Source organism: Myxocyprinus asiaticus, chromosome 5 (genome assembly GCF_019703515.2).
Source record: "Myxocyprinus asiaticus isolate MX2 ecotype Aquarium Trade chromosome 5, UBuf_Myxa_2, whole genome shotgun sequence".
In the NCBI taxonomy this organism is placed as follows: domain Eukaryota; kingdom Metazoa; phylum Chordata; class Actinopteri; order Cypriniformes; family Catostomidae; genus Myxocyprinus; species Myxocyprinus asiaticus.
Window position 1 is genome coordinate 4,744,580 of NC_059348.1, and position 11,363 is coordinate 4,755,942.

General features: G+C 40.2%; 1 long non-coding RNA gene across 1 annotated transcript; it reads left to right on the plus strand.

The window, feature by feature from the left end:
- Window positions 1–5,537: 5,537 nt before the first annotated feature.
- LOC127440929 (uncharacterized) lies at window positions 5,538–6,194 on the plus strand. Its single transcript, XR_007897239.1, has 3 exons — window positions 5,538–5,619; window positions 5,773–5,840; window positions 5,941–6,194. It is a non-coding gene; the product is annotated as an uncharacterized LOC127440929 (long non-coding RNA).
- Window positions 6,195–11,363: the final 5,169 nt, after the last annotated feature.

The following is an 11,363-nucleotide window of genomic DNA, read 5'->3' on the forward strand; positions in this document are numbered from 1 at the left end:
CATCCTCGAGAGCCAATGGAATGGATGGAAGGTAAGTGGATGTCCATCAGAGGTAAGTGGATGTACATCAAACATACAAATATACAATGTATTTAATGAATATTTGTAATAACTATTATTGATTAAACCACCTGTTTAGCACTCAGGGCATACAAATAAACATATATACATGAGTTTTAAGTCAAAACAATGTCCAATTTGCATAAAAAATGAGTGTCCACAGACCATGTATTTGGCGGCCATTACATACATTGCAGGTGGGATCTTCCTGCATGACAGAGTGAAAACACCCTTAAATGTGGATCAAAACATTAGGGGCTTCGAATGCTCACTCACTGAAGCCCCGTGAACAAAATATTGCAGTTTTATTTCGATTGGTACAGGGCAAGTGCTTGAATAAAATAAGGAAATATATTCAGGAAAAATAATTGTCACTTTTTACTCAAAAGTCAGCCAATTTAGCATTTAGCCAACTCATTCAGTCTTCAAACTTTACACACTGTCTAGGGGACCCCTGAGAAGATATAGATCTTGGCTCCGAAGAAAAAATCTGTCATTTGGAGGTTTCTGAGTGGTGTACATAAACAGAGTATAGAAATTAATGGTATACATTGTACGTGTACGAAGGCGTGGTATCGTGTCGGTAGGTCCGACAGACCCCAAATTGCACATGGTGATACATCCAGTGCCCCTCAACAACATACTAAGGGGACTAAGGCCTAGGATGCAGAAAATTATTTTTCATTATTTTCAATAGATCTCCCTGCCTGCCATAGGAATCAGTGAGACAGCCTGCCCTGTAGGCCCGTGTGCAGCAGAACATTCATCAGAGGCTTTAATGTGACATATATACAGATATTTTTGAATGTAACCACTTTAAGGGTACTTATGCATCTAGCTAGAACCCATTTATGTAACTTACAACTCATTAATATGTATAATTTGCATAAAAAATGAGTGGGCACAGACCATGTATTTGGTGGCCATTACATACAGTTGTGCTCAAAAGTTTGCATACCCTGGCAGAAATTGTGAAATTTTGGCATTGATTTTGAAAATATGATTGATCATGCAAAAAAACGTCTCGGTTACTGTCGTAACCTCCATTCCCTGATGGAGGGAACGAGACGTTGTGTCGATGTAGTGACACTAGGGGTCGCCCTTGGGAGCCCCAAATACCTCTAATCTTTGAGAAAAGAACAATGAGAATTGGCGAGTGGAATTTGCATGCCACTCCCCCGGACATACGGGTATAAAAGGAGCTGGCTCGCAACCACTCATTCAGGTTATGTGCTGAGGAGCCGAGACAAGGTCCTGGCCATCAGCGGATAGTACCGCGTTGTGGCAAGAGGAACACAACGTCTCGTTCCCTCCATCAGGGAACGGAGGTTACAACAGTAACTGGTTGGCCCATTGGAGTCCCCAAATTGCCTCCAGTGCCAGCCGGGCTGGCCTCATACCCGTAGGTAGAAGGCCCAGCGTGGGGGGCGGCTGAAGTGGCTTTCCCTCCGTGACCGCAACGTTACCATGGTCATGTTCTCGCAATGAGAACACGAACCATCCACGAACGCTGCCTCAGTGTGAGCGTGGCCCAGACACGTGGGGCAGCGCCCGTAGCCGTCAGAGGCAGAGAGATAACGACCGCATCCAGCAATTACACAAAGACGGAACGGCATCTTTAAAAAGACGCGTCTTTAAAAAGACGTTCACGTCAATGTGCTGCTCTAATAGAGGAAAATATACTCTTTGCAGAGATATATACTCTCTTAGTAGCGCTGTCGAAGCGCCCAGGGGCGTAGTCTGCACAAAGCGTGCAGAAGGAGAGAAAGTCGCTGGAATGCGCCGTATATCCAACAGCATATGCATCTTTCAAGGTGAATGGACCGGCAGTGGAATTCAGCTCGCTGACACACAACCGCTCGGCTCCAAAGAAAGAATCTGAATGAGTGGTTGCGAGCCAGTTCCATTTATACCCGTATGTCTGGGGGAGTGGCATGCAAATTCCATTCGCCAATTCTCATTGGCCTTTTCTCAAAGATAAGAGATGTTTGGAGCTCCCAAGGGTGACCCCTAGTGTCACTACATCGACACAACTTCGAGAGAACTGTCGTTTATTTAAGGATAGTGATCATATGAAGCCATTTATTATCACATAGTTTTTTGGCTCCTTTTTAAATCATAATGATAACAGAAATCACCCAAATGGCCCTGATCAAAAGTTTACATACTCTTGAATGTTTGGCCTTGTTACAGACACACAAGGTGACACACACAGGTTTAAATGGCAATTAAATTTAATTTCCCACACCTGTGGCTTTTTAAATTGCAATTAGTGTGTGTGTAAATAGTCAATGAGTTTGTTAGCTCTCACGTGGATGCACTGAGCAGGCTAGATACTGAGCCATGGGGAGCAGAAAAGAACTGTCAAAAGACCTGTGTAACAAGGTAATGGAACTTTATAAAGATGGAAAAAGAAATAAAAAGACATCCAAAGCCTTGAAAATGCCAGTCAGTACTGTTCAATCACTTATTAAGAAGTGGAAAATTCGGGGATCTCTTGATACCAAGCCAAGGTCAGGTAGACCAAGAGAGATTTCAGCCACAACTGCCAGAAGAATTGTTCAGGATACAAAGAAAAACCCACAGGTAACCTCAGGAGAAATACAGGCTGCTCTGGAAAAAGACGGTGTGGTTGCTTCAAGGAGCACAATATGACGATACTTGAACAAAAATGAGCTGCATGGTCGAGTTGCCAGAAAGAAGCCTTTACATCACCAATGCCACAAAAAAGCCCAGTTACAATATGCCCGATGACACCTTGACACGCCTCACAGCTTCTGGCACACTGTCATTTGGAGTGACAAGACCAAAAGTGCTATGTTTGGAGAGGGGTCAACAAGGCCTATAGTGAAAAGAATACCATCCCACTGTGAAGCATGGTGGTGGCTCACTGATGTTTTGGGGGTGTGTGAGCTCTAAAAGGCACAGGGAATCTTGTGAAAATTGATGGCAAGATGAATGCAGCATGTTATCAGAAAATACTGGCAGACAATTTGCATTCTTCTGCACGAAAGCTGCGCGTGGGATGCTCTTGGACTTTCCAGCATGACAATGACCCTAAGCACAAGGCCAAGTTGACCCTCCAGTGGCTACAGCAGAAAAAGGTGAAGGTGAAGTGGCCATCACAGTCTCCTGACCTTAATATCATCGAGCCGCTCTGGGGAGATCTCAAACGAGCGGTTCATGCAAGACGACCAAAGACTTTGCATGACCTGGAGGCATTTTGCCAAGACGAATGGGCAGCTATACCACCTGCAAGAATTTGGGGCCTCATAGACAACTATTACAAAAGACTGCACGCTGTCATTGATGCTAAAGGGGGCAATACACAGTAATAAGAACTAAGGGTATGCAGACTTTTAAACAGGTTTCATTTCATTTTTTTCTTTGTTGCCATGTTTTGTTTTATGATTGTGCCATTCTGTTATAACCTACAGTTGAATATGAATAAAAGAAATGTGTTTTGGCTGCTCACTCATGTTTTCTTTAAAAATGGTACATATATTACCAATTCTCCAAAGGTATGCAAACTTTTGGGCACAACTGTACATTGCAGCTGGGCCTTCCTGTATGACAGGGTCAAAATAGCCTTAAATGTGGTGCAAACACCTAGGGGCTTTGACTGTTTATTCACTGAGCCCTCATGAACAACATATTGAAGTTTTATTTCGATTGGTGCAGGGCAAGTACTTGAAAGAAAATCAGGAAAGATATTCAGGAAAAATAATTGTCACTTTTCACTCGAAAGTCAGCCAATTTAGCACTTAACCAACTCATTCAGACTTCAAACTTTGCACACTGTCTAGGGGACCCCTGAGAAGATATAGATTTCAAATTGGAGTCATTTGGAGGTTTCTGAGTGGTGTCCAAAAACCAAGTATAGAAATGAATGGTATACATTGCACGTGGACGAAGGCATGGCATCGCGTCAGTAGGTCCGACAGACCCCAAATTTCACCTTTTGATCCCTCTTTTCTAGACATCCCACTTGCAATGTAAACAAATGTAATTTTCATACTTGGGTTTTGACGCCGTCCCTAAAGGGGCAAATTTTGTGTCAAAAGAGGTCAAAGGGTCACGTAACTCTGGACACTGTCTGAGGGCACCCCCACGAGACATATATGTCGATTTTGGGACATTTTGAGCTTTCTGAGCACTATCCACCAAACTAGTATAAAAAATTAATGGAATACATTGCAGGTGAAAGGTCCCACAGGCCCCAAATTTCACACGGTGATAGCCTGATGTCCCCCAAACAACATATTAAGAGGACAAGGCTCTAGAAAAAAGAAAACAAAATTGGCCATTTATGCAATAATCTCTCACACAGCCCTCTTCCACTTATGCCCAGACAGAGCCTTTTGAATGATCAGAGTCAGCTAGGTTAGGGTTTGAAAATTCACTCTGGAAGCTTCTAGAGCCACCAAATTTGGGGGCTCGATCGGGGGCCCCCAGGAATACGAAGATCTAGAATTTCAAATTCCTGTGACCTTTTGACCCCTCTTTTCTAGACATCCCACTCGCCATGTAAACCAATATAATATAGTCTTTTGGACCCCTTCCCTAAAGGGTCAAATTTAGTATCAAAAGAGGTCAAATTGTCACATAACTATGGACACTGTCTGAGAACACCCCTACGAGACACATATGTTGATTTCGGGACTTTTGGAGCTTTGAGCACCCGTCCACCAAACCAGTATTAAAATGAATGGAATACATTGCACCCAGAGGTCCCAGAGACCCCAAATTTGACAGGGTGGTACCCCGAGGGGCCCTCGATAAGATACTAGAAGGGCAAATGATTCTGGTAACTTTTTGGTCGATGATCAAAAAAATGCCTTTAAAGGGCACTCGGCAGGCACAGCGAGCACCCACTTTGTGCTCCGAGGCAAATTCAAGTTAAAGAGAGCAAAAAAATGCCAAGTGCCATGAAGGTCCATAAAAGCACTCGGGATGACCTTGTGGGATGCCCGGGTGCTGCCCGGTACCAATCGTGGTGATGTATGGCATCAGGGGGCACTCTGGGGCCAAAGGCATGTAAAAGCACTTTTTACTGGGTAAGGGGCCAAATATTGTGTCTGTGGATGTGAGGAAGACTACGGAGGATGAATACTGGGTAAGTGGGCACTATATAGGATTCATAGACATGAGGAAGAGTTTGGCGAGACTATACAGTAAGGGGACACAATACTAGCCCTGTGGACGCTTAATATGGGAACTATGTCCCCATGGATGATACATGGAAAGGGGGATGCCTGGGGTAGAGCGTGTAGCCCCCTACATGTGTCCATACAGAGAGTTTGGGCCCTGACTCTGGTAAGGGCATATACATGGTTTCTGGACAAACAGCCATTCAAATACATTGCCATCGGGCACATACATGGTGTGTGGGATCGTATCACGATTTTGGATCCCGTTTGCCTAGTAGCTATATGACGAATTGGATGTTCTCACCTTACCTGTAGAAGCCTCTCAACTGGAGGAAGGTGCCTTGAGGGAGGAAAAGAAGAATGTGATGCCACGTGCTCACAGATGGTGCAGTGGCGAGTACCTGAAAAGGTGAGCTGGTTGCAATAACCCTATCGTATTTTGCAGATTTTTGCGTTCATCATATATTCAGTGTCATGACAAACATATACGTTGTTCATAACAATGAGTCATGTTTTCATTAAAAAGAGACTTTCTAAATAGATTGCTATCAATAATCTATAGGTGATCTATGGTGATTGTGCCATCATGCCCACAGAACAAGTAAATATATGCTGCTTGAGATTCCTGTGGTAGGTACACAGTGGATAATGTCTGTGTTTACTTACATGTATCCCAGAAATTAATCTACATTGTCGAATTAAAGTTTGACCACATTGGTCTTCTCTGTAGATTGTTAAAAGGATTATCCAGGCACCAGTCACTCCCACCTGTATGACCCATCACCCTGACTTTGAACCTGTTTGCCTGAATGTGTTTTCACTGCAGAATGCACTTCATGTTTACAGAGCTGACTATGGCACTTTGAGGCTCAGAGGAATAGAACAGTAAGATTTATATTACATCACTATTGTACATGTGATTCCATTTATAATGTAAGACAAATGATTTTGTATCTGTATATGACTTATATAATCAGATTTGTTAAAGTTATAACAACAATACTGTGTGCAACTGGAAAACTTTTATTTTAGTACAAAGTGCAACATAATTATTTGAAATCATTTGCATTACAAATTTACAACAAACCCTACATAAAAATAATTAGCATTTTTATTAAAAACCTTTGTTTCTCTGTCTTTTACAATGTCTTTCTTTTTACAATGGTGTTTCTGGCATTTGGCATACCGGAGCTTTGTCAACTGGTGCTGGGTCTATCTGGGCAGGAGGGTCAGGGTGGTCATCCCATCATGTGTTGTTCTACGTATACGGCAAGAGTTTCCCGATGCTGCAGGCAGCTACGTTGGATTTAGACCCCCCCTTGACTGAACCGTGACACATGTTCAGCATGGCTTCCTCCATGGAGGGTCTGTTATTCTGGGCAGAGAGAGTCTCAGGGACATTAATTTTGTGCAGCTCCTCCATGTAGGGAAAGGGATCAGGGAAAACATTTTCAAAAAGGAACGTCATCAGATTGGTGACGTAGCCTGGAAAAATATAATTGCACAAGTGTGACGAAAACATATTTTGTATATTGCTTTTACATTGTTTATTATTTATTTGTAAAGAATAATTATTATTAAAACTTACAGTATGTTGCCTCTGATTTCAGCAGTCTTGTTGAGTATAAACCCTTTTTGGCACTGGGGAACAAAAGCCTGTACTGGGCCTTCCCAGTAGATGTTGTAGCTTGAGGAAGATTTGAATTTCCTTTAAATGCATACCTGCCAAATAAAGCCTAAAAATAACGAAACGAAACAGTTTGCTGTAAATGTTGTAATACATATGTGCAACATATGGTTTTTCTAGGCCCACAAATACATTAACAAAAGTAAAAGAAGGAAAAAGAAAAGAAATTCTGACAGCAGTTACAGATTTGGTAGACAACAATTTCTACTAATTCTAGCACACACACACACACACACACATACATATATATATATATATATATATATATATATATATATATATATATATATATATATATATATATATATTGTGATGAGGAGGAGTCGGGAGTGCTGGAGAGAGAGAGAAAGAGACACACACGGAGCTGAGGATCAAATGGCGGCATGGTCAGGAACCGGAGTTTTTTTTTCTTTCTCTCCTTCCCTGTCTCTACTGCCCCCTTTTCCTCTCCCCTCCCCTCATCCTACCCATGTACCCAGGAGAATACCAGCTGGCGACAAGGCTGAAGGGGCAACTCCTCCCCTACAGAAAGGAGTGTGGGGGGAAGTCAGTCTGGAGCTTTACCTGGCCTGAATCGGGAGGTGGGGATATGTAACGAGGAGGAGGGCATGGCCGGGCTTATGTTAAGCGAATACATTGGGGCAAAATATAATGTGCACACCTGGTTGGAACCACTTGCTGTGATCCTTAGATTCTCGGAGTGGATGTTCACATTTTGGTATGCTGGGTTGTCATGTTTGTGAACATCCTGGATGTGGTTAATGAGTGACTTCCTATTTTGTCTTCTCCTGTTTTGGAAGATGATGCCGTCCAGTAGACATGATTCTTTATGCTCCGTTGCCACTTTTTCACCAACTGACAGTCCTTGTCCCTGGCAATTTGGTTGCACAACCATGCAAAAAAAAAATAAAAAAAAATGGAAATATATGAAATGGGATGGCAGCAAAAAAACACTTAATTACAAGTTAACAAGGGGATTACAGTTTACAAGGAAAAGTTATAAGTAAAAAGCAAAAGTTTACCTTTCTCTAGATGTCAGACATCATAGAACTGTGTGATGTTACATTCCTTTAAAAATGTCTGGATCTCTTCACACCATATGCCTCCAAATGTTCCAGGCTTCTTTGTAATCACTCCTTTTCCATATGGTAACTACCACCAACCTCATTGCTCTGGTTTAAGATATTTACAAAGACAGCAATAAAAAAGTCCAGTTAGACACAAGCAGCCTGTAGAGGTATTACAGAGGTATTACTGTCAGGGAAAATGTATGTTGTGGTATAATCTCTCCACATGGGAAACATAAACGACACTGAGAGGCACTTCATGTTGTTTTTCTCTAGCAAGTGCTGGTGAATTGGTGTGATTTATATATTATCACTCACCTGCACTAGCTGAATGCCTAATATGACATTGCTACCAAGATGCATTACAGTGTAGCTCCCATACTTTGCTGAATGACCTAAACATGTTATAACATTTAGGTTGTCTAAAGGGGTGCTACCAACAATAGGTTGGCTCTTCCATTGTTTAAAAAATTGACAATGTGGGCAGACTTGGTCAGTGGCAACAAAAGTCCCCTTTCTTCGAGGCCGACATCACAGTCTTTTGAACACACTGGGCACGTATCAAAATGTTGGAGGAGGCACTTTTCAAACACAATGTACTTCGCATCATCATGGGTTGCCTTAGATCTGTACGTACTAACATGTAAAAAGAAAAATAATATTTTAATCATGTACATCTATTTCAACCAAATGATGTGATCTCTCCAAAAACAATATTATAGTATCATAAATAAAATAAAATTCACTCACGAATGTGCAGGCTCATATGTTGTGTCCTGAGGAATTCAGACCTCAAAAGAAACATTTTCCTCCCCCTCCTCCTCCAGTTCAAGACAAGCTCTTTTTGTTGGTCTTGAATCCTTCAAAGGAGTTGAAGTCAAAGGTAGAAAAGTGTTCCAGGGAGTAGTGGTACCAACACCCACACTTTCACATGACACCACTGACAGTGTTCCTAGCACAAAAACAGGCCAGAGTAATTTTCTTTTAAATATATTTAAGTATAATTTGTTGACACATCTGATGTGATGTAAATACTACAATTCACCAACTTGAATTGTTGGAAAACAGCATAAATTGAGCACATGCGTAACCATTAAAGTATAACACCCAAATGGCCCATCACATTACAATGAATGTGCAGCTACTGTATATTGGGACGTTATCAATAGTGATAGGCATATTCATGTAAACAGAAAAGCAAATAAGTTGGGTTTGAAGAAATACCAGTACACAAAACATGAGTAAACATATCTGATACTTGTGTGCACAAATTATTTTTAAATTAAAGTGTATGTTATAGCATGCATGCGCACACACACGCACACACACACACACACACACACACATAATTCTAAAAATGAAAACCTTTGCTTCTGAAATGAGGTCCCAAATTTCCTAAGGACAGCTGTGTGCCCACCGATGTTTTATTTTGCAGGTCTGTGTGGCAGCCTACATCTTTTATAGAGGGATGCTGAAGTGATGTAATCTGAAAGCCATATTATAAAGTAAAACAATGACAACATGCTAGGAGCAATTATTATTAAAAGCTGGATGCGACAAGATATGCAAAGCACACATTAAAAATAATACACATTCGACTGAAATCACTAGAATCAAATCAAAAGTAAACTAAACATAAATTCAGCGAATAGTTTCTCATGAATAGTTCTAATATTAAGCTTGGAAATTTTGGTGAAAACATTTACATTTTCAGTACATATCTAACAGTCTGTAACATATGAAGCAATAGAATTAACATAGAATTAACTTGTCTGTTGCGACATTACTGTTGGGCCCAATATGGTTGACACTGCATCACCTTTTAATTGAAGTCTCTTGCAAAGCCTGCGTTGAACTGTGTCTTGTTTGAAAAAGAATCCACAGTAAAATGAAGCGAACAAAGAAATACTGTCTTACTGACGTGGTCTAGGACTTCATTCAAAATAAACGTCAGCCACTTTTTCCTAATGTTAGGATCATTAGGAATCAAATGCAAAGAGTCTATTTTTCCACAACCTGGCACTGCACAAAGTTTTAAAAACTTCACAGGCATCTTGAACCTCTTGTTGCTTCAATAATCCTTGTTTATTCCTGCCGTGCTGACTCTCATCACCACTCTAACCGTGAACCTGTGGGCAGGCCAAAGAGGTGATGATGAAGAAGTAGACATTGATCTGTTTATGCAGAGGCAGACTTGTGCTGATGTATTCATCTCTATTATGTAATACAGACAAGGAAGTATAAAATGAGTCATTTTGGAATATTGGTTTCTATAAAGACTTTTTTTGGACTAATGAATAAGTTTTGAGTTCTGAAACTTACAATATGTTTTTATAGTACTATGACCTCTTATTTGTCAAAACATCAAGGAAAATTTGATTTCTCAATTCATGACCCCTTTAAATCAAGAAGAGAAACAAATCTGACCAACTGGAGTAACAACTGTATCTATAGAGTGTCAAGGAAGCTGAGAAAAAGAAAACAGTCTCTGAGATGCATTTTAATCCCAGAAGTAAAAACAGCAAATTTGTCCAGAGTTATTATTAGAAATATTAATTTTGATAAAAAATCAGAATAATTCAACAAAAGCCCTTCATGGATGAAAAGTTGACTTGCTAAAATTATATTATTAGAGAACCATTTATCAAAAAGGACTTAGATTTGAAAAAAATATAGCCTACTTTATTTTCCAAATATAACATTTATGTGGGGAAAAGTTGTGCTTATAAATGAAAGACCAAGATATTAGTTTATAAAAACTAAATAATTTAATCAAAAGTTTGGTGATGCTGTAGTTACAGTGCAGAAGAAATTGTTGAAATAATATAAAATGGGATATAATATTCCAAATAGATGTTGGTTTCCTCAAAAATTGCTTGATCCAGTTTATTTAAAAAGGATAATTGAGAGTAGTGCTATTGCTATCAGGACTTTTTCCATCAGAGATACTGTATGTCTCTAAGTAAACACTGATTTAATTTTTTCTTGTCTTTAAAAATTAAGCAAACACCTCTCCTCTTCATTCTTCACTCTTCACTGTCTTTATACCCAAAGATGTGACTTCTTCTTTTAAGGGAATACCACAAATTGATACAAGATTAAAGTTTTTAAAAGGTATTAATTCACATTTCTTGAAATTTAGGCAAAGTCCTGAAGCTGAATGACAGAAAGTATTGGAAAGCTCATGAATGATACAAGTGGCTTCTATACTACAGCATACCTACACTCTAGGGATTTTACCAGACCGCAACCTATTACATTGGACAAAATTGCATGGAGAATGTATGGATGATATTTATAGCTGAACATATTTCACCTGCATCTTTTAGGAAAAGAGTTGTATCATCTGCTAATTAGCTAATGATGACTTCTCTACCTGCAACTGTTTCCTTTGAATGT